Source organism: Panthera tigris, chromosome C1, assembly GCF_018350195.1.
Source record: "Panthera tigris isolate Pti1 chromosome C1, P.tigris_Pti1_mat1.1, whole genome shotgun sequence".
NCBI lineage: Eukaryota > Metazoa > Chordata > Mammalia > Carnivora > Felidae > Panthera > Panthera tigris.
In genome coordinates this window covers 67,596,130-67,620,046 of record NC_056667.1, presented here as the reverse complement: position 1 = coordinate 67,620,046, position 23,917 = coordinate 67,596,130, and the positions used below count along the sequence as shown (strand labels likewise).

The following is a 23,917-nucleotide window of genomic DNA, read 5'->3' as shown; positions in this document are numbered from 1 at the left end:
AATAAACATTAAAAAAATCAATAGGGAAACATAGACTTTAAATGACACATGAACTAGATAGACTTGATAGATATACACAGAGCATTCCATCCAAAAGCAGCAGAATAAACATTCTCCTCAAGAGCACATGGAATTATCTAGGGTAGATCACATATTACGACACAAAAGAAGTCTCAATAAATTTAAGAGGATTGAAATCATATCAATCATCTTCTCTAATCACAATGGTATGAAGTTAGAAATCAATTAAGAAGGCAACTGGAAAAAAATGCAAATATGTGGAGACTAAACAGCATGAGTCAATGAAGAAATCAAAAGGGAAATTTTAAAAAAAGTTACAAACAAATTAAAATGGAAATGCAACTTATCTAAAATCTACGGGATACAGCAAAAACAGAGAGGAAAGTCTCAGATGAATACAATTAGAAATGAAAGGGAAGTTAAAACTAATACCACAGAAATACAAAGGATCATAAAGGACCACTATGAACAATTATATGTCAAAAAATTGGACAACATAGAAAAAATGGATAAATTTCTAGAAACATACCATCTTCCAATACTAAATCACGAAGAAATAGAAAATCTGAACAGATCATTTATGAGTAAGAAGTTTAAATATTCAAAAACCTCCAAAAAACAAAAATACAGAAGCAAATGGCTTCTCTGGTGAACTCTACCAAACATTCAAAGGAGATTTAATAGCTAGCCTTCCCAAACTCCTACAAAACATTGAAGAGGAGAAAATGCTTCCCAACTTATTTTATAAGACCATCATTACCCTGACACCAAAACCAGACAAGGACACCCCCAAAAAAGAAAATTATAGGCCAGTATCCCTGATGAACATAGATACAAAAATACTCAACAAAAATAATAGCAAATGAAATTAAGTGATACATTAAAAGGATCATGCACCATGATCAAGTGGAATTTATTCCAGAGATGCAAGGATGGTTCAGCATCACACATCAATCTACATGATATACCACATTAATAAAATAAAGGATAAAATCATATAATCATCTCAATAGATGCAGAAAATGTATTTACTGAAAGTTCAACATCAATTTATGACAAAAAAAACTCTCAAAAAAGTGGGTCTAGAGGAATGTACCTCAATATAATAAAAACCATATATGACAAAACCACAGGAGCCTCATTACTGCATGGTGAAAACCTGAAAGCTTTCCCTTTAAGATCACAAACAAGACAAAGATGCTCACTCTCATCACTTTTATTCAACATTGTATTAAAAAGTCCTAGCTGCAGCAATTAGGCAAGACAAAGAAATAAAAGTCATCCAAATTGAAAAGGAAGAAATATTTACAGATAACATGATATTACATATAGAAAACCCTGCAGACTTTGCCAAAAAACCATTAGCATTAATAAATGAGTTTAGGAAAGTTACAGTATTCAAAATTAATATAAAGAAGTTGCTTGATTTCTACACACTAATAACAAACTAAAGAAAGAAAAATTCAGAAAGCAGTCCCATTTACAATTACATAAAAAAGAATAAGATACCTAGGAGTAAAATTAACCAAGGAGTTGAAAGACCTATACACTGAAAATTATAAAACACTGAAAAAATTTGAAGAAGACACAAATAAATGAACAAGCTTTCTATATTCATGGATTGGAAGAACTAAACTATTAAAATGTCCATATTACCCAAAGCAATCTACAGATTCAACCCCTATCAAAATTCCAATAACATTTTTCATAGAACGAGAACAAAGAATTATAAAATATGTACAGAACCACGAAAGAGCCCAAGTTGCCAGAGCAATCTTCAGAAAGAACAAACTGGAGTTATTACACTCTCGGCCTTCAAACTGTACAACAAAGGTATAGTAATCAAAATAGTATGGTATTGGCATAAAAACAGACACATAGATCAATAGAACAGAATAGAAATCTCAGAAATAAACCCACACATATACAGGAAATTAATTTATGACCAAAAAAAGCCAAGAATATACAACAGGGAGAAGGACAGTTCTTCGATAAATGGTGTTGAGAAAACTGGACAGCCACAGGCAAAAGAATGAAACTGGACATCTAGCTTACACTATACATAAAAATTAACTCAGAATGGATTAAAGACTTGAATGTGGGACCTGAAACCATAAAGCTCCTAGAAGAAAGCATGGCAGTAAGCTCCCTGATATCAGTCTTGGCATTGAATTTTTGGATCTGACCAAAACCAAAGGCAACAAAAGCGAAAATCAACAAGAGGGACTGTGTCAAACTAGAAAGCTTCTGCACAATTAAGGAAACCATCAACAAAATGAAAAGACAACCTACTTCATGGGAGAAAATATTTGCAAATCACACATCTAATAAGGAGTAAATATACAAATTATATAAAGCACTCAAACAATTCAACAGCAAAAACAAACAAACAAACACTGTGATTAAGAAATGGGCAGAGGATCTAAATGGTCATTTTTCCAAAGAAAGCATACAGAGAGCCAACAGGCACATGAAAAGATGTTCAATAGCAGTAATTATCAGGGAAATGCAAATCAAAACCACAATGAAATATCACCTCACAATTGTTAGAATGGATATTAGCAAAAGGACCAGAAATAACAAGTATTGGAGAGGATTTGGAGAAAAGGGAACCCTTATACACCGTTGGTGGAAATAAAAATTGGTACAACCACTATGGAAAACAATATGGAAGTTTCTCAAAAAATTGAAATAGAACTACCGTTTGGTTCATCAGTTCCAATTTTAGATATTTATCTAAAGAAAATGAAAATATTAATTCAAGAAGAGAAATGCACCCTTATGTTAATTGAAGCATTATTTACAGTAGCCAAGATATTAAAACAACTTAAGTGTACATTGATGGATGAATAGGTAAAGAAGAATATAATAGACAATGGAATACTATTCCGCCATAAAAAAGAAGAAAATCTTGCCATTTGTGACAACACAGATGGACCTTATGCTGAGTGAAATAAATCAGACAGAGAAAGACAAATACCATATTATTTCACTTACATGTGAAATATAAAAACCTAAACAAACAAAACAAAGCTCTGATACAGAGAACTGATTGGTAGTTTTCAGAGGAGTGGGAATGGGAGAAATGAGGTAAGGGGATCAATTGTATGGTGTTGGATGGTAACTAGACTTATTGTCGTGATCACTTTGTAGTGGATACAAATATTGAATTATTATGTTGTACACCTGAAACTAATATAAACTTGTATACCAATTTTACCTCAATAAAATAAAAAAAGAAGGAAAGTGAATGAGTGAAGCATGCCTAGACATCATCATATACCACATCATCATATACCACAAGCATCATCATATACCATAGCCAATTGGACAGTGCATGCCCTGCCCAATCTCACAACACACATAGTAATTAAAAAACACAAACAAAAAACAAATGTGAGTGGCACCTGGGTGGCTCAGTCGGTTAACCGTCTGACTCTTGATTTTGGCTCAGGTCATGATCTCACAGTTCATGAGTTCGAACCCTGCATGGGGCTCTGTGCTGACTGCAGAGCCTGCTTGGGATTCTCTCTCTCCCTCTCTCTGACCCTCCCTCCCCTGAAAATAAATAAATAAACATTTAAAAAAGAAAAAAAACCCACCAAGTGTGAGAGAGTCAACATGAAAAATATGTGTCAGATCATGCTACTCTTCTGCTTAGAACTCTCCTATTATCCTCTTCCTTCTCTCCCGGAGTAGAACGCAAGGCCCTTCCATTGCCTCTGTGAGATACTACTTCACCTGTACCTCTCTGACTACAAGTCTTACCACCCTCTGCTCTTTCCAGCTATTCCAGCCCCTCGGCCCCCTCACTGATCCTCAAACACAACCAGCATGCCCAGGTCTCAGGCCTTTGTTGCATCCTCTGCCTGCATTGATCTTCCCCCAAACTGAAAATGCAGTCCATCAATTTGGCAGTTCTCTATTCAAATGGTGCCTTGGTATAGATGATCACGTGATAGCATGATGCCTCTGTCACTGTCTAGCACTCTTATTCTGTCATATCTTTATAATATTTATCACAAGCAGACATTTTAATATTTCTTAAAACATTCGATGTGAACATACAATATCACTTCAGTAGACTCTTTTCACATATATATATATATGCATGTGTGTATATATATGTGTTTATGAATATGTATATATGTATGTATACATAATATATATATTTACCAGCATATCGTGGTTTAATCCTGATTAGACATCTCAATGTATGTGTGTATTGAAGAAGCTAGATTTAGTTGGGTTTGAAGTAGCATACAGTTTTATTGTTTTTCTCAATTTCTCTTTCAATATACTCTGTTGAATTATTCTTTCCTGCCCCAATATGAACTTGCCAGTGTAGCAAAAGCCCTACACCTCAAAGAAATGCAAAATGAGCCATTAATCCTCAAAAAATATGCTATAGAGATGAGTGGAATCATGTAAAATATTGATGTATATATTTGACCGGTTTTTCTATTTTTTATGTATATGAATGCAACATATACATTTAATAGTTATTTATTGTGGAGGAAGATCGATGGCAATATCTGCTAATATATTTGAAATTCCATTATAGTGAGGACATTACTCTAAGAGAAAAATACAGCGGAATGAGTTTAAGAAAATTGAGACAAGATTATCTGCAAATCTTCTCAACAATTTGTCTGTAATGACACAGGATTTGTGAACAATATCAAAGAGAATAAAGGAATCTTTACATTTTTGCAATAAATAACCTTTTATTCCCTCCCCCTTATAAAACAAAGAGAAACACTTTTAGGGAGAATGATGGTGAAGCATTATGAAAGTAATGGAAAATGCTAAGGAACTATTTCTGTGTCTCATTATACAGCTTGAATTGCTATGCCAGTATCCTACATTTGCTTAAACAGTTAACTACTGCCAAACATAGCAGTAGTCGACTCTCTGGAAAAGAGACCGTGATTGTACTGTCTGCTTGTGGAACATGGAACACACCGATGCTGATGGGCTCGCAGACAGTATGGAGGCCTGGCCCAGACTGAGCCACATGGCTGGTGTTGGAGCCCTTGCGGAATCTTGCCTTTGAACAGTCGAAATGTGAATTAACCCAACTTGGCAGTGAAGTGAAAACTCCCATCTTCAAACGAAGTGGGGGATAGTAAAATCAAGGGAACCGAAATGCACAAACAGTGTAAGCTGTAAAATAGTACAGGATTTTTGTTCTCGTTTGAATGTCGCTCCTACATAAAAAAGCAGGCTTCTTCAGAAAGTTCAGGCTGTCTGAATTATCGAGGCCTTCTTCTTTTCCAGACATTGAGAAAAAAACAAAAACAAAAACAAAACATTGGGTATAAATCCCCCAGTGACTCATCTTTAGAGTAACAGTTTAACCAGTTGGTAAAAAGTGGAGAAAGGGAGGGGTTCTGCTCTCCCCGCATTGAGATTTTCTTTCCAGGATTGAAACACTGTTAACAGGCTAAAACTATTAGTGACCTGTTCATTTGGAACAGATTTAATATATCACAATATGAAAGTGATTCTAGAGGGAAGGAGAAGCACATGTATATTTAGATCATATACATTATTAATAATAAATACACTTTTTTCTGACTCAGTCTTGGGCTTTCCTTATAAATTGAAAGGTAGGAAATTGCTGAAAAAACACAGATTTCACATTTCCTCACAGTCACTAGTTGGTTATCTTTCATTCAGGCAAACACACAATAGTAAGGTCAAATCTCTGAAATCAATGTGAATTACCAAACATTGAAATGAATATCTGAAGAAATGAAGACAAACTATGACCTTTGCTTTAATTATCTCAATAGCTCTACCCAAAGTATTGTGTACTGTACATGAATCTAGAGACACAGTGGGGGACATGGGAACATGTCTCTGAGGACAGAGATCAAGGAATATTTAGATCTATGAGAACTGCAGTTCAGAAGCTATACAAAAAGAAGACCACTATCTCAAGGCTATATAGTAAGGTTATTTCTCCTTATGGTGTTTTTTTCTCTCTCTCTCTCTTTCCACCCCAACCCCATAGATTCCCAGTTCTATAGTTGAATAATCAAGAGAAGTCTAGTAGAATTAAGCTTTGGATCTGTCTTTATTTTACATCTACATGACGGGGAATTTAAATAATGTCTCCAAATTTCAGAATTTTCATCAGTTATACAAGGATATAAATAGCACCTATCAACAGGTTTAGTAGGGATGTGAGGTCAAGGTTTAGAACAGATAGTGGGTGACAAACATTCAGCAAATGTCTGACATAGGGTAAGTATTCGACATTTGTTAGCCGTTGTTACTCTTCCTTTCTTGCCACTAATGTTTGTCCTATGGCAGTTTACCGAAATTTAGAGATTATATAGTTTTTGAGCGTAATTCTTCAGAGCTAACTACCTCAGGGTCTTTGATGTCCCATTCCAAATTCCCAAAAGAGGAATTTGATTAGCTTGGACCACAAAGTCACTACCATGCTTATGAACTGCCTGCCTTTTCATGGATGTCCATCCCTGGCCGAATCAGCTGTGCCAGGGGGACATAAGAGAAAAACTGGAATCAAGTGGACTACCCTTCATATAGCAGGAGTTATTCATAAGGATGTATTCTCTAAGATGCATGTGCAGGTTGAGGAGGCATGACAGAAATTCCTGGTAAACCATGGTTCCCCATTTTGCTGATATAATATACATCTAATCACACTATCGGCATGTCATGTAGCTCGTTTAGGTCTCCAAGTCTGATTGAAGAATTTTCTGAATTTTCAGGTTTCCACCACTGACCAAGGATATTGGACGATTTTCATCTTCCCTTCCCTCCGATGACATGAGGTAGAGTCTGCATCTGAACATGAGAAATAACTGGTTGTCTATGTAGCTGAATTGGTCAGTATTGTTTGTCACAGCGGGTCCTCACAATCAATCCAGAAGTGCCACGGTCCTGCCGCAATCAGGATTGATTATTATGAAAGCCAGCTGTGGCTCATCTATTTCACTGCAGATGGCCACAGCCTTTGATTCCATTGAGAAAAGTAATTTGTCACCAAAAACTCAAATGCCGCCTTCACAGTATTTTACTTTCAAAGACATAGGGAGGATAAATGACCATATGGACCTGAATGTGGATTTGTCAGACCTGTGACTGAGTCTTTTTCTGTGCTGCATCTGATGAAATGGGGGCTGTTGGTTCCCACTTCTAAAGTCTCTTTGCATAAACAAATTACAGCGGGTTCAACTGGACATAATTTTTGGTTCTGTGGCTTGCACAGACATGACATGTCTGGGTTCACCGCTTAAAAAAATCCATGTAACTCCCTGTGAAAAGACAAATGTATCACTCTAGTCATAATAATATAATATAATAATATATGAAGCTTCTAACAAATGGCTTTATTGTTGTACTTATTGCTTCCCAATTTTGATAAGCATTTAAGTTTCCATACAAAATTACTTTATTCATTTCAGTAATAAAGAAAGAAATAGATGAAATAGAAGTTTGATTTAAAAGTCTCTGTTTTGCTCAAGATAAGCTGGTAAAAAGACATTTGTTGAAGTTACTAAGGACCAATTTTCAAAAGCTCACTACTAATTTGAACCCTATCAAAAGAACACACATATGTGCACCCATTTTTCAGTATAAATCAGGAAATATGAATAATTGAAGTGCTTTGTGCTCTAAATTTTCATTAAATATAACTCGGATGTTGGTCCCAGGACTCAGTCTTGTGTCAGGTTTACTTTAGCAAAATAAATTAGAGAAAAAATGGACCAGATAAAGCTTTCTATTAAAAAATCCACACAAACTGAATTAAAAAAAAATGTTTAGGAAAAGTAATGGATTTGTAATGAATTTCTTAGATTCCTGTAAATGTATTCTTTTATTATTTTTAAGGGTGTATTGTTTTGGTCATTCAAAGAGCTGATCTTCACTACCTAGAGGAAATCAGATTGCTATCCAGTGTAATGAATTCCCTAGAGAATGGAAAGACACTTTTCCAGGGGAGAAATCAGGATATCTTGCTTAATAAATTACTGCTAAAACTTGAAAAAAATACAAAAAGAAAATAAATGGCTGTAGATCTTTGTGAAACAGGCCAAGTATACTTTCAGTATGTTATTTGATAATTTATAAAGCATGTTAAATCACATGTCATATGCTGGGTAAAATAATGTGTATTATGTTATTGTACTCATTCTAGATTTGCATTGAAAAGAACATATTATCAGCTTGAATGTTGCAAATAAACTAAAACATAAGCCTTCAGGATAGCTTGAGGAATTTATGTAGTTAGACAGCCTTGGATTCTGAATCTTTCTTTAGCCATGTCCAGTCATCAGATATCTAAAGGTTTGCTATTGTTTTGTCCTTCACCTACAAAAAAAGATGCGATGATGTTTATCTGCAACTCTTATAGCGGATGGGAGAGTAGCAAAGATCAATAGGTTAATACTTATAAACCACAATTCAGGTGACAAAAAGTCTGCAGATGCATAAAATAAACATTATGCTAATGATAGACTATTGATCATAAAAAAATTACTCTGCTCCAGGGTAACACCTTTCTTTTTCTTTTGTTCTGTGAGTTGTACGTGTGTTAGTCTTAGATAGATAGTAAGTAATAGTTATAATTATCATTTAATAACCCCAAGACTGATGTGAAGGCCAGAGGTCTCAATATTCTTTCTACAAGGATTTTTTTTATTACCAAAGTTGTATACCTGAGACATGAATAAATTAAAACCTTTCACACTTTGTCAGATAAAGCAAAACATATACTAAGATGACATAATAAACTCTGTTGTTCTAGCTTTTTGCTTAGGAATCTACTAAATAAAATCATTTTGAAAATAATTTATATTTTGTGTAGTGTTTTTAACTTTTTCAAAGAATTTCCTATTTTTGTATATTTATGTTCATTTGCTGCATATGAGAATGTGGATATGTAGGAAGGTCAGAAAGGAATTACAATTCTTCATTCCAGTTGATGATGATTTTTCCAGTCATCCAGACTCATAACTTTAGTTTAATCTCTATTTTTTCTCTTTGCTCACGACCTTGAGTCACTTGTCAGTCTTATATATTCCTATACCATACTATCTCTTGCACTGTCATTGCCACCTGGCTTAGGTATCATATCTTTTCGTCTGTATCAGTTGTCACAATCTTCAAATTGGTCCTCCCATCCCTGGCTTTACCCTTCTTAATTCATTCTTCACTTTGAAAATCTGCTTTGCTACTATCTCTGCTCATAACCTTCCATGATTCCCTACTGCACCTACACTAAATACAAATTCTGTACTCGGATTTCCCTTTTCAGTCCCAAATTCTGGTTAAAGAGACACACTTTGGAATTGGCTTGAATTGAGTTTAAATCTTGATTCTAACCCTTGCTCTTTGTATAACCTTGCAAATATTATTTAAGATCTTTGAGCCCATCAGAAGGTTCATGTGAGGTATAAATTACATAATTAATTAATTGATTGATTGATCAAATACTTATGAAATGTGTGTTATGTGCTAGACATTGTTCTAACACTAGTAATAAAGCAGTGAACAAGAATTTCTAGGAAAATGGACAATAATCAAACAGTACACACCCTACTTTTTTTTAAAATAAATTTTTATTTTAGATTATTTTAGATTTATAGAAAAATTATTAACTACAGAGAGCTTTTTTATACCTAACTTTCCCTATTACTGACATCTTACATATTAATATAGTATAAACCTTAAATTCATAGTTTATTGAGATTTCCTTAGTTTTTACCTAGTGTCCCAGAATTCCATCCAAGATACCACATTATATTCAGGTGTCAGGTCTCCTTAGGGTCCTCTTGGCTGTGACATTTTTTCAGATGTTTCTTATTTCTGATGACCTTGACAGTTATTTTAATGTTGGGTGGAGACAACTAATAGGAAGAACAATAGGCTGGATAAATGGTTACAGAGTAGAGTAAAGAGGGTTGTTATTTCAGATAGCATGGCTAGGCAAGCCACCTTTTTAGGAGATGACAGTTGAACAGAAACTAGACTATATCAAGACATTAAGCAATAGAACTGTCTCCAGGAAAAAAAATTTCTAGACCCAGAAAATGCCAGTTACCCTGAAGTGAGGCCTTGGCAAGTTGAAAAAGTACAAAAAAAGAAAAAAAAAAACTAGTATAAATGATATTAAGTGGGTGAGAGAGAAAAAGTAGTTACTGAATTCATTGCGGCAGCATTGGGGATGGTGTGGAAAGGATCTTGGATTTATTCTGAGTGAAAATGGAAAGACCTTGAAGCATTCTGAGCAGAGGGCTAACATAACTTGATACATATGCTTTTATTTTTTGTTTTTATTTATTTATTTATTTATTTTGAGAGAGAGAGCATGCGAGTGGGGAAGAGGGGCAGAGGGAGGGAGACTCTTAAGTAGGCTCCAAGGGACCATGACCTGAGGACCTGAGGTGAAATCAAGAGTCAGACACTCAACTGACTGAGTTGTCCAGGCACCCTGACACATATGTTTTTAAAATAGCAAAAGTATATAAATAATTTTGCATTATGTTCATATGATAATATTTTTTGATTACTAGTCATATACCAAAACTATAGGTCACATGGATTACTATTAGCCCAATCATCCTCCAAGCTCCCCAATTGCTGGCCTGTATTCTTCCCTTTGCTAACCGTGTTTCTGTCTTATCTCTCTTTCAGAATCCTATCTGATCTCAAGATCTATCTCAAATATCACCACTTTCAGAAAACTATTTCTAATCCTTCCCTCTAGGATATGTTCTTTCTCATGTGTAATTACCCTGGGAAACATGACTGTGTAGAAATATCATAAGACTTAAAATTGGACAAGTTCTCGTTTGAATCCAGGATTGATCTACAAATTATTAGGTTAACTGAATTTGAACTCTTTTTATACAAAATAAAGATATTTCACTGTCTTATATGTTTGTGTCACCAACTAGATGCCAAGACTGGACCTTTACTACCCACCTGCTTGTACTCACCCACTTTTGTCCTACATTTTCCCTTGAGCTCTTCTTTCCAGCTTATCTCTTATCTCAGGCAAATGGAAAACAAAACTGCCCCTTGAGCAATAGGGACTGCCTTGACAAGACCTCCAGCTGCCTAGACCACCCAGACCAGTTTGAGCTTAGCCCCTGACTAACCTCTAGAATGACTAATGATGACCTTTACCTCATTATACTACTAAAATCTCCAGCTGAGGAGGAGCTCAAGCCTCATTTGCATAGCACACAATGTATGTCTAGGCATGTTTCCTTAAGACTCACATGTGAACATATGCCCACTTCTGCATCTGATGACCAGGCTTTCTTATTTAAATATTCATCCTAACACTAAATAAAAAGATCCCATCCACCCTTGCTCAGGGAGATACAGCTTTGGCAGCCATTCCCTGTGATCTTATATGCTTCAAATAAAGTTTTCTTTGTGTGACAACTCAACTTGGTTTAGTTTCTGACTCACCAAGGAACCAACTCATGTTGGTTTGGTTACAGTTGTCTTGTGAGGTAACACATTAGAAGTTTAATAAGCTCCAGTTATTCAGAGTAAATTTCTTAAACTTCTGTTATGACATTTACCCAATCCCCTTTGATAATAGCTATTAATTTTTTTATCCTTATAATTTCATCTAGTGTCTGCTATGTCTAACTGCTTTGCCAATGCTATGGGTGAGAATGGGGAGTAAATATATATATATATATATATATATATATATATATACATATATATATATATATGTGTGTGTGTGTGGGTGTGTATGTAAATGTATATTATCATAGAGTCCTTGCACTCAAAGGAACTTACTTCAGTGGGGGACCAGATATGGACACATACATTACACATGTATATATACATATATTACAAAGGAATGAACGGGAGGAGGATAAATGTGAAGAAATGGGTTGAAAGTAGAAGGAAGCAACCTCAAGATTCAAAAAATAGACCACTGGTATTAGGTTCTATGCTGCCATCAAAGGCATCCTAAGTCACCATCTCTTCCCTGCACAGTTTCTTGATTGTAGTAGGTGCTTGGTAAATGTTACTTGAAAGAGAAGCCTAATTTTACAGAGGAGAACACAGGCATGCCTGGGTATGCCCGTGTTCACAGTGCCACGTAGAAAAGGTAGGGCTAAAGAGAGCTTTACCGATGCTCAGCCTGTGCTCTATACTCACAGTCATGTGGCAAAAAGGCAAGGGGCCACGTGTGGTCACAAATGTGTTCATATTTTTTAGCAGAATCTTCATCAAACCTGTGGACCTTAAGCATTTCTTCATAAATAAAATGACATAAGAAGTGAAGATTATATTTGGCTATGAGAAACCTAATACAAGGTCTGAATATAGTTTGATCTGGAGAAGTAAGCCAATTATTTTCCTAAATCTCAATATGCAATGAAAAATAAAAGACATTATAATTGATATTTGGTAATGACCTGGCTTGACAACAACTGCAAATGCCCCCAAATTTATGGCCTAATTGGCATGAATATCAACCAATCAGTTGGCAGGCAGTCATTGAGTGAATCCTTGTGCTAGTATCCTGCTAATACCAGGTGCTTCCTTCTAAAGCACTTATATTACTTAAAATAATCGTTTAGACTTTTAACTTGCCCCAAATAAGGTATTCACAAAAAGATGGCCCATAACCTTATGGGTAAATGCCATGATGGTTTTTCTTTTTTTTTGAGGGGGGGGGGGGGAGAGAGAGAGAGAGAGAGAGAGAATGAGAGAGAGAGAGAGAGAAGAGAGAGAATTTTCAGCAGGCTCCACACTCAGTGTGAAGCCCAACTCTGGGCTCAATCCCACAACCCTGGGAATTATGACCTGAGCTGAAATCCGAAATCAAGAGTTAGACCCTCCACTTACTGAGCTGCCCAGGCTCCGTTCTTTATTGAGCCTGGCCTGTCACTACCTGAGTTAATCATAGGGGTGATGACTTATCACTAACAAAGTGCTTTTGTATGGATTTTTAAATGTGTTTCTTACAAGGGTGTGGGGCGGGGGGGCGCTCAGTTGGTTAAGCGTCAGATTTGGGCTCAGGTCAGGATCTCACAGCTTGGCTAGAGAGTTTGTGAGTTCGAGCTGGGCTCTGTGCTGACAGCTCAGAGCTTGGAGCCTGCTTCAGATTCCGTGTCTCCCTTTCTCTCTGTTCATGCTCTGTCTCTCTTAAAAATAAACATTAAAAAAAAATTTTTAATGTATTCCTTACAATAGTTCTGAGGTAGCTTTTTCTATTAATTTTATTTTATAAATTAGCCCAAGTGAGTTTTTAAAAGAGCTCATTTCACAAGTGGTTTACACAGGAGTTGAACCTAGATATTCTGATGCTAAAGTCCATCCTCTAGAATAATAATGAAAGAATACTAAAATAAAACAATACTAAAATGCAGTCCTTTGACTGTTGGTAGAGGGATGTGATCAAGTAGCACAGAAGACAAAGTTTTGCTTCAACAGTATTATTTTCCTTCCTACATCTCTGACTCATAGTGAAGTGCTCTTTATCTTATCTGTAACCTCAGAGACTCAAGGTCCTCATGCTTTCCAGATGACCAACCTCTCTGTAGTCTTTCACTCAGCTCTGCCCTGCAGTCGAAATGCCTGAAATACTTTGATCTTTTCCTTTCCTCATTAAAGCAGCTCCTTGGTGCTGCTGATCCTGGCATGGTCTTGGGAGGAAAGAAAGCTCAGGAACCCAATTCAGTAATGACCGTTAATTTCTATTCTTTACCAAGTGACTTTCACCCTGAAGGGAATTCTCTTTAGTTATTAATTCATCCAGCCTTTCACTTACTCAATAACTATTTATTTGGCAACTAGTAATGCAGTCAGTACTGTGCTAATTTCTGGAGATAAGATGGCGAACAAAGGAGACATAGATCTTGCCTTCGTGATTTTTTTTCTACCAGCAACTACTTCTGTGACAAATTAAGTGTAATTGTAATTAATGCAATGATAGACATGTACAAGATGTTATGAACACTGATAACCTTTTTGAGTCTGGGAAGTTAGAGAAGGTTTCTTGAGGAAATGATTTGTAAGGTGAGATCTGAAGATGAATAGAAGTTTGCAAGATGAAACAAATATTGATTACACAATGAGAAAGTACAGAAATAGACTTAGTAAAGAACTCAAAGATAAATCAGACTCAAATTCTTCACCCAAGGAATTTTAAATATAAAAAGATTAGATTAGATTTATCTATAAATATAGTAGAAGATAGAAAGTGTCATAAGAAATATATAGCAAAGTTCAGTAAGAGTTCAGAAGAAAAATAAGGATATTTCCATCTTAGAAGAACAAAGATGGAATTTGATGGAGATTGTCAGAGGTAGTGTAGTGAATGCTGTGTTGTACCATCCAAACCTCTCACGATCAAGATGTTCGTTCCTCAAAATCCTGTGAGTATTATGTGCTAAGAGCTCATAGCCTTGTCCTTCTCCAATAATTGCTTTTGATTGAAAGGAACCCATCACTCCCAGGTTTATACCACCTCCCAGAATAAAGAGGAGTTCTCAACCAGGGACTGGTTACTGTGGCATTACAAAGATCTGGTCCCCTTACCTGGATTGAGATAATCTCTAAACAATCATCTCAGTTTCAGAGCTTCTAAGAGGATAAACTGAAGTCATATTTGCAATGATATCACATTTCTACGTCCCCTTTCTGCCCAATTCTACTTACTTTTCTCCTTTTTTTCATAAATAATTTTTTTTCATTTTTTAAGTTTTATTTATTTTTGAGAGAGATACAGAGTGTGAGCAGGGGAGGAGCAGAGAGAGAGGGAGACACAGAATCCGAAGCAGACTCCAGGCCCTGAGCTGTCAGCACAGAACCCGATGCGGGGCTCAAACTCATGAACCGTGAGATCATGACCTGAGCTGAAGTCAGTCGCTCAACCAACTGAGCCACCCAGGCGCCCCATCCTTTCTCTCCCTTTATAGGTGTTCTCAAAAACACTGCCTAATAAACCTCAGCACACAAATCTTAGAATCTCAGTGTCTGTTTCCCAGGCAACCCAACTTGAATCAGTTGGTTTGGGAAGTAGTCCTAGAAAGTAGACCATAAAATGGAATTTGGGAGCTGGACAGACTAGCTTAGCCATGAGGATTCCATCACGGGTGGGGATTGGAATATGGATAGCTCTTGATATGCTCTACCAGGGCAATCGTTAATTCTTTCAACAATCTAACAGTGAATTGGATTTGGAACAAGATATTGATGGAAAGGAATGCAATAGTGGTGCAATATTTCAGGTGTTTTAGAGGCTTAAGGGAAATTGTAATTATAGGTACCATGGCATTTGATGGCTGTTGCTTGGGGGAATCTATATATTGGAGTAAGCCAATGGAAGGCTAAGAATAATCACCAGTTAAGTGTAAAAATCAGAGGCCCTGCTTCAACAGCATAAAAAAGACTTATCTCCTGTTGTTGGAAGGCTGAATAAGCTGTGAGTCAGCCTAGGGCTTAATTATGAGTAACGGATCTCCAGAAGAAGTTGAATTTTCCATATTAGCAAACTTGCTATGCCATGGTGAGAAATGGGTTAAGAACATCTAAGTTTCTCTTCTACAATTCTTGAGTCTTTAGATTCTCTCAATTCTTTGGGAGTACAAAAGTGGTTCACTGCTCCCAGTTAAAGGCAATTACTTAAACATGAATCAGAGATCTCTGCTTTGCAAGACAGTATGTATACCCTTTGGATCTAATCCTACCTTCCCTCTTGGTCACCAGAATGATAAATCAGGTCAAATCACAATAATAAATCCAGTAGATAAGTGCTGAGCCTGCTAATTAGCAAAAAGAACTATATGCTGACAACAAAGGACATGGAAAGATCCCCAAATATTAGACATTTTGAAAGCAAGATAAAATGTGATGCAAGTAAGGTTGGAGTTGTAACCAGGATGTGGGGAGATGTCGACTTGCTGAAAGCAATGGAACTCATTAATAGATAATGTTATTTCTAGGTATGTGGGCAGCCATGAAGGGTGTTATCTATTTGTGCAATTTTTTTTTAAAAAGAATTGATAACTAGGAGGACAAGGGCAGCTTCCATAAATAAATCATATTTCTTGCTCTATTTCTATGACAGTCTGTTTTCAGATCTGGAATTATCAATGACTAAAAAAGAGGTCACAAGAAAAAAGACCCTGCAATACTATAACAAGTAAATGCAATAACTAATACCCTAGTTCTTTTAACTGAAGCATCTATGCCACACTGGGAAAAGAGGATTATCAGACATTTTGAGGACTGTTGGATACAAGGTCTCAGCTGATCTTGACATCCAGGGTACCTGTCAGAGTGGAATTTATGAGGTCTAAAAAGAGACATACTTGGTGGTTGGCAAAACTCTCACATTGATTCCTTTACTCTATGAAATAAGAACTATCACAGGGAAGGCCAAGCAGAAGCTTCTCAAACTATTCCCTCAAAACCCTAATCAAGATAGTTGATCAAAAACAATACTGCATCCTGAAAAGAATGGCAGACATTTGTGCCACCACTAAAGTCTTCGGGGATATAGGATGATGGCCCTCACAATATCCTCCTTTTAATTCATCAGCCTAATTTCTATGGAAACAGATGAAGCCTAGAAAATGAAAAAAGACTTCTGCAGATTCAACCAAATAGTGCCACCAACTGAAACTGTTATGTCAAATGTGCTGTCTTTGATTGAAAGATTAACGTGGCCTCAGGCATGTGGTTTATTACCACTGAATTAGATCATGTATTCTTTTCAATATCCATCAGGAGAGCGGACCAGAAGCAAGGTGAATTCTCATAAGGTGGACAAGAGTATTTATTTACTGTCTTGCTCCAAGTCTTGTGCTTTCTATGAAAATATATTCAGAAGGGATCTAGATTTATCTATGCCACTGATACATGCCACATGATAGCACATTGGACTACTGTCTTGACGATACCGTGTTAATCAGATCAGCTGAGCAAGGAGTGGCAAGTACATTGAAGGCCTTAGTAAATATGTAAACTCTGAAAGATTGGAGGTAAATCCAACAAAGAGAGAACTACCTTATTAGTGAATGTTTTCGGGGACTAGTGTATGCCAGGGCATCTCTTCTAAAATAAAGAGAAATGATTGTATCTCATACTCCCAACACTAGAAGTAAATATGGTATCTGCTAAGCTTCTTCAGGTTCTGGAGGCAGCATATTCACATGTAGGAACATCCAACCCATTTACCGAGTGACATGGAAGGCTTCCACCTTTAAAGAATACACTCTGTGCAATCCAAGCTGCAATTCAAGCAGACTTGCCACTTAGACTATACAATCTGTTCCATCCTCTGGTGTCTGTGGTGGGTAAAATTCCAAAGAGAATCACAATACAGGCATGCAGTTATCTGTTGCATCATGCCATCTATAGCACAGTATTAAACACTATTCACATAAACAACTCCTATGGGCTGCTGAATTCTGTTAGATGTGGAGAATCTGACTATGAATCATCAAATGTTCATGGGTCCAGAGATGCCCATGGTGAGCTGGGTTCTGGCAGATCCACTGAGTCGTAAGTTTGGGCAGGCCAAACAGAAATCAGCCTAAGATGGAAGTGGTTCATCCAGAATGAGGCATGAGGAGAGCCATGGGGTACAAGTAAGAGGCTTGAACAGGTTGCCCAGGACCCCATATCATCTATTATAGTTGCACTGTCACCTTTTCCTTACCTTACTTACACCTATGTCTACAAGAAGGGTATCCATTATGACCAGGTGATGGAAGAGAAAAAAGGGCTGAGTATGTTTCACAGTTGGATTGACTTGGAATGCAATTACAAGTGCACTAGAGGTCCACTCAGGATGCTCCCAACAGAGTGTGTTAAGGGAAATTCTCCAATTAAGCACAGCTTTGGTCAGTGTACCTAGTTAAGCAGTGTACCTGGTTATGTGGAAGGGGAAGTGGCCCTGGCTAAGGATATATATGGACTTGGGGACAGTGTCAAATGGCTTAGATCACTGGGTAGGTGGCTTGAAAAGAGAAAGAAAGGAATATTCAAATAAGGAAGTCTAGTATGTGACTAGACCTATGTGCACGGGTACAAAATGTGGCAATCTTTGCATTACATGTTAATTTCTACCAAAGACCACCCACTATGGAAACGTTACTATAACTAAGTAGACTGCAGGACTCAGCCAGTTCACATCTGTCAGTCGTTTGTTACCAGCTACCCAAGAACTGCCAAAATGGCTTATGAATAGAATAGCCATGGTAGAATGGGTGATGCTCTAACATGGTACCTACTCACCAAGACTAATCTAACTACTATTGCTACTTAGAGGCTAACATGTTGACAACAAGTTAATAATGAGCCTCAGATATGGTGCCATTTCTTCAGGGAACCGACCACCAACTTGATGGCAAGTTAATTTCACAGGATTACTTTTACTCCAGAAGAAGCTATGATTGATACGTCTAAAATCATAAGCTATTCCAAGTATGGGTTTCTACGTCCAGCTTGCAGAAGCTCAGCAAACACCACTACCTGAGAGTATATGATCCATGACCATAGAATCCTGCCTAACATTTTCTTGGATCAAAGAAGCTTCTTTAAAGCAATGGAGGTATGACAGTGGGCACATGGTCATGGGATACACTGGTCCTGTCACATTCTGCATCAACCAGTCATTGCCAGTTGAACAGTCTCTTGAAGGCACAACAGAGGTGCCAATTTGCTGATGATACTTGGTGTGGATAAGTACATCCCAAAGGATGTAATATTCAATTAAATGATCGTTAAAGGGTGCTTTAACACCAGTATGTGGAATACATAAGTCTGTAGAAATATCAAGAGGCAGAAATGTAAGTGGTCTTACTTCCCATTGTTCACAGGGACCTATTTGGGGAGTTTGTGAGCCACACATCTATAACTTCAGGCTCTGTATGTCTAGAAATGCTAGTTCTTAGAGTGGGAACAGTTACCTCAGGGGACATCTCATGAATTCCATTAAGTTTTTATGTGATGGCTCCTGCCCAGTCACATCAGATTCTTTTTGCCAAGAGAACACGGACAAGGGAGAACAAGAATGTTGTAGGTTAATTGATCCTTATAACCAGGAGGAGGTAGGGCTGCTATTATACAATGGGAGAAAGGAAAAATAGATTAGGCACCCAGGGGACCCACTAGGGCATTTCTTGGAACTCCCTGTATACAACTTAATGGTAAAAGCAAAAGGTGAATCAGCCCTGGTCTGAGAAATTTATTGTGACCAGGGAACGAGACTCTTCAGGGAGTTCACCCTACATGGTAACCTACTTAAACCAGCAGAGGTGCTGGACTAGATGTTGGGGAATCTACAGCAGATATTGGAGGAAGGACAATGAATATTAGATGCAATCTTGGGCTCTACTTTTTCCCACTAACCTGCATCTCCTGAGTTGCCCCAGGAAAAAAGACCCACCAGAATTCTAGAGTTTTTCCTAAGTAGGACGAACGGCTCCATGAAGCAAGTAGATCTGAGTGGCACAAGGAACAGGTCGCCTGAAGTGGGTGTGTTGTCTTGTGCACATCTGCTTTTAGGATCTACCTGATCACTGGCCACTGACTATTTACACGTAGCTCCATCCCACTCTCTTCCTCTCAGCTGAAGGAAGCTGCCTTGCTAAAGTCTATGTCCCATTTCCAGGGCTGCCTGCATCCAATGATTGGTGAATACAGTGTTACAAATGCCTGCCTGGTTCCTCTACCTAGATTGGGGACATGTCTGTGAAGTATCCCCAGAATCTTAGTTCTCAGTAAGATTTGCTGAGTCCCCTGTTGTAATTTTATCCAACTTTAACTTCAACCTCTACCCAAACGGCCCTAATTTCCCTTGATCTTTTACAGTTACCGTTCCAGAGAGCACTTTCCAATTAGACCTCTATCTATACATTTCAGAATCTCAAAGCCTGTTTCTTAGAGAATCTGTCCTATGACACTTGGGTAGGAGGAGAGACTATTTCCTTTTAAGGAAATAGCTTGTACAAATTCACAGAGGTGGAAAAGTGATAAGTATGAACACTTAGTAATTTACTGTTGGAGTTTAGATGTATTGGGGAACATGATTGGGAAGAGAGATTGAAGCCAGATCATAAAAGACTTTGAATGTCAGGATGATTGTCTTGAATACCTAATTTAATTGGCAATCTGGAACATTCATGGCTCTCAGAGCAGGCAACAAAAGTAAACTGCACTTTGTTGTGGTAATATTGCAAGGTATGTAAATTGCTTTATAATCCAGGAAGGGTTCACATTAAAGAACCACTGGAGGGATTATCTTCAGTTCCTGAGGGAGAAATTTTTTTTTTTTTTTTTTTTGGCCGTGGTTAGTGACAGTGGAAATGGTGAGGAGAGTTCCCAGGCAAGAGTTTCGAGGTAAACAGGGCTTGGGCTTTGATTTGATGTGAGGACAAGTGAAAGCTGGCAAAATGTGATATTTCTGGAAGTTTGAGAAAGATGTTTTGGGGCCTTTCAAACTCTTTAGAAGAACCAGGAAGTGCCATTTTGCTGGGTTTCTTTGGAGATAATATTGTAGAAATCTTCAAAGGGCGTGGGGAAGTTTTTTGTTCAGCAGTTCCCAACTAAAATCCTCCCAGCTGATTACAGAAATGTTTCCTAATCTCTGTGCCCATTTTCTCCGTAGGTCCAGCCTGCTCCATTCATTTTATGTCTTTGTTCTTTTGGGGATTAGCCGAGACAAACTGTGACTAGGCCACATAGCTGCTTCTCTGTACCACAAACTAGGACACTATTGTACAAGCCCCTTTTAAGAGCAAAGTTTTTTAATGACCCTAAGCCTTGACTTAATTATTCTTATTATAGTATTACTTAAATACGTTTAAACATAAAAATAGGTATAAACCCTGCATGATTATCGGCTTTATATAACTATGCATAAGAAAAACCATTTTATAAGTTCAAGTCAATAAAAACTACAAAACCAATAAAATTTAAATTAAGATCATTAATTTAATGGAGAGATGAAGTTGTTTCGTGGAACTTAAATTGCTGCTCACAACCTAAATGACAATCAGGCTCTTCTGAGTTTGGAATGCCAGTGCTATCTTATCACTTATTCCGAGTTCATTTGCTCACCATTTTCCATAGTCAAACTACAGAAAAATCTTTGTGAGGATTTCAAATGAAATTGGTTGGCCTTTTCTGGCCAATATTCTTCATTTATCTATGATGTGAAGTTCTCATTAGCCTTAGACTAAATTAAAGGGGTGCAACTTGATCCCGTGATATCCTGAACACAAATGTGTATTTGGAAGCCAAAAGCAAATTATAGTTTTCATCCAAATGATTCACAATATGATTACTGACAAATTTTTAGGTTACCATTCCAAACATAGATCTAAATCTTGAGGAGCTCAGGAATCCAGCCTATTAAAAAAAAAAAAAAATGAAGTTTCTTGGTCCACCACTGGTCTGTGAGCTGCTACAAGCATTCTGAATTCTTTCTTTTGTTCTTTTGGGGCTATGACAAGCAATTCTATAGAATTTCATCTTAATGTATAGTTGAAGCCTAGTTACCAGTAAAATACTATGCAAATTCTTCAGGGTGACCATGATTTAGTGTTTATAAGCCAAAATTTGTATAATCCTAGATTTGCTGAAGTAATTTCTTTGCTAAGTAGTTTGGTTGCCACACCAGCTTGGAGATTCTGAGAAGCTCCTAGAGATGAGTGGCCTTCCATCATCCGCGGGAAGGCTGCTTGTGTAAATGTTGTGAAGCCTGTCTTGTGTTGGTGATGATTTTCGATTATCATTCTTGACTTTTCTGTGTAAGTTCCTTTGGGTTTAGGCTCATCATGATCTACCTTGTTGTGTATTTATTTAATTGTACTCTATAGTGGTAGCGAAGTATAATTTTACCACTAATTTTCTGTCCTCTAATCTTATAATAACTTGACTCTAAGGTATGTACTGTGAATCATCTATGAATCATCTATATCACTTAATCCTAACCTCCTCTTCCAAATTTAATTGTACAGTGAGCGATATTTCACTGCCATCATGGAGCCGTATTTTCAATGAAAATAAAGATCAGGAAGATTAAGTGAGTTTCAGGGCCATTTGCCTTGTTGAAATGAGCGCAGGTCAAAACAGTTTGAGAGCTACTATTCTAATTAGCAGGACACCTCAAACTAGGTTATTTGTCTTTGTCTCTGGCTCTCCTCTAGCAGAATCACACTTAGTAACGTGTTCTGTAAGTTATCTTTGTGTAAACTTATTTTTCATAATTTGCTGCTTAAAATCCTTGATGATTGGATCATAATTTAAATAAGAAACAATGTGGAATGGACCCTTAGTGTAATTCTAGCCCTAATAGGTCAGATTTGGTATAAAACTTGTACATGCTGGATCAAATCCAGATGGCTTTATTACCAAATGAACCAGAAGGATCTCATTATAACACTTTCACATCGAACATGGTCCTCCCATAGAATGGATTTCAAAGATAGCATAGTGAGAATGTAGTGCAAATGGAAACGAGATGGATAGCTCTTTTGATGGATGAGAAATGTAGGTAGAACAGGGGATAGAAGAAATGTCTTGGGGAACACAGATGAAGATGATATAGGGAACCTGAATCTGGAGTTATTTTAAGCATTGGCCTTGGGGTATGAAAGGCAAAGGAAACAAAAAGCAAAGTCTATGAAATTTACTTGAACGTCAGACAAGTGCCTGGCTGAAAACATTTGAAACTGTTATACTCAAATCAGTTCAATATGTTCAGTATTATTATTATTTTTATAACTAATTTATTTATTTTAATACTGTTGAGCACTGTAATAAACCACACTTCTCAGAATTTTTTCTGGCACCTTTCTACAATAGAGCCTCACACATTTTCTGTTCTCTGGGTTATTTAAAGCATTCAGTTGTCTACTAATTTCCCTAGGTATCTTAAGTACAAAAATATGAATTTAAGACAATAAGGGAAAGGCCTACATTTTAATTAAAAGAAAGTTGCTGAGGCTTATGGGTAGCCCAAATAGAACTTTGCTATATTGTATTTCATTTCGTATTTTCATTGCATTTCTTTATTATTTACATACAATTAAAGCTCCTTCCCATGAGATATAAAGGCTTGGGTAAATACAATCAATGGCAGCACTTTTGGAAGAAAGCTTCGTGGTTAGTTGGCGGTGGCGGGATTTGCAGAAGCTCTGGAATTTAAAAGATGGTTTTTATTGCTTAGCTCTTTCTACGGAGTGAAACAGATGACGTGGATGAGGACGCATGTAAATCCAACACTCTTCCTTGAAAAAACAGTTACCAAAATTACCAAGGTAGTCTGTCTATACAAACCTATTTCTGCATCTAATTTCTCAAATTCTCTTGAAGACACAACTGGTGGGTTTCTGTTTCTCAAGTTACTTATTTTTCTGTCGAAGTCTACATGTGCATAAAAATCTCAAAGTGAATATCTGGAGTTGCATTAAATAGTTTTTTGATTCCCTGGCATCTTGACCAAACCTCTGCTTCTTGATTTTTGCCTCTGCCTAAGAATATACATCTTAAATGATGTTTCCTTAAACTTGTAGTGTAAGGGTACTTATTTAGGCAAAAGCTTTCTAATAAATTCGGTGAATGAAACTCATACTCTGCTTTAATCTCTGCACTTTTCCAAAGCTGCATGTAACAGCTACATCTGGAATATTGAAATTCCAGAAAACCAGGATGAATGATGCACAGATTTCTTAGAACTAGGGGTTCTCTGGTTTCAGAACAGTTCTGTCTTCTCCCAGTTTGTATAATCCCCACGTACTCCTTCATCCATGCAAAACTGTTCCCACACACTTTTTGCCTCTGGGGTCTTTTCTGTTTATGCCCTGTCAACCACCTCTTCCATAGCTTGCCAAATATGTCCTCCCATTGGTCTCTTTTTCCA

The 23,917-nt window shown here is 37.0% G+C and overlaps 1 long non-coding RNA gene across 1 annotated transcript in view; it reads left to right on the top strand.

The window, feature by feature from the left end:
- LOC122241165 overlaps window positions 1-23,917 on the top strand; it is a 95,093-nt gene that overhangs the window by 45,038 nt on the left and 26,138 nt on the right. The window contains exon 2 of the long non-coding RNA XR_006221161.1: window positions 6,768-6,830. This is a non-coding gene — a long non-coding RNA (uncharacterized LOC122241165). The remainder of the gene's footprint in view (window positions 1-6,767; window positions 6,831-23,917) is intronic.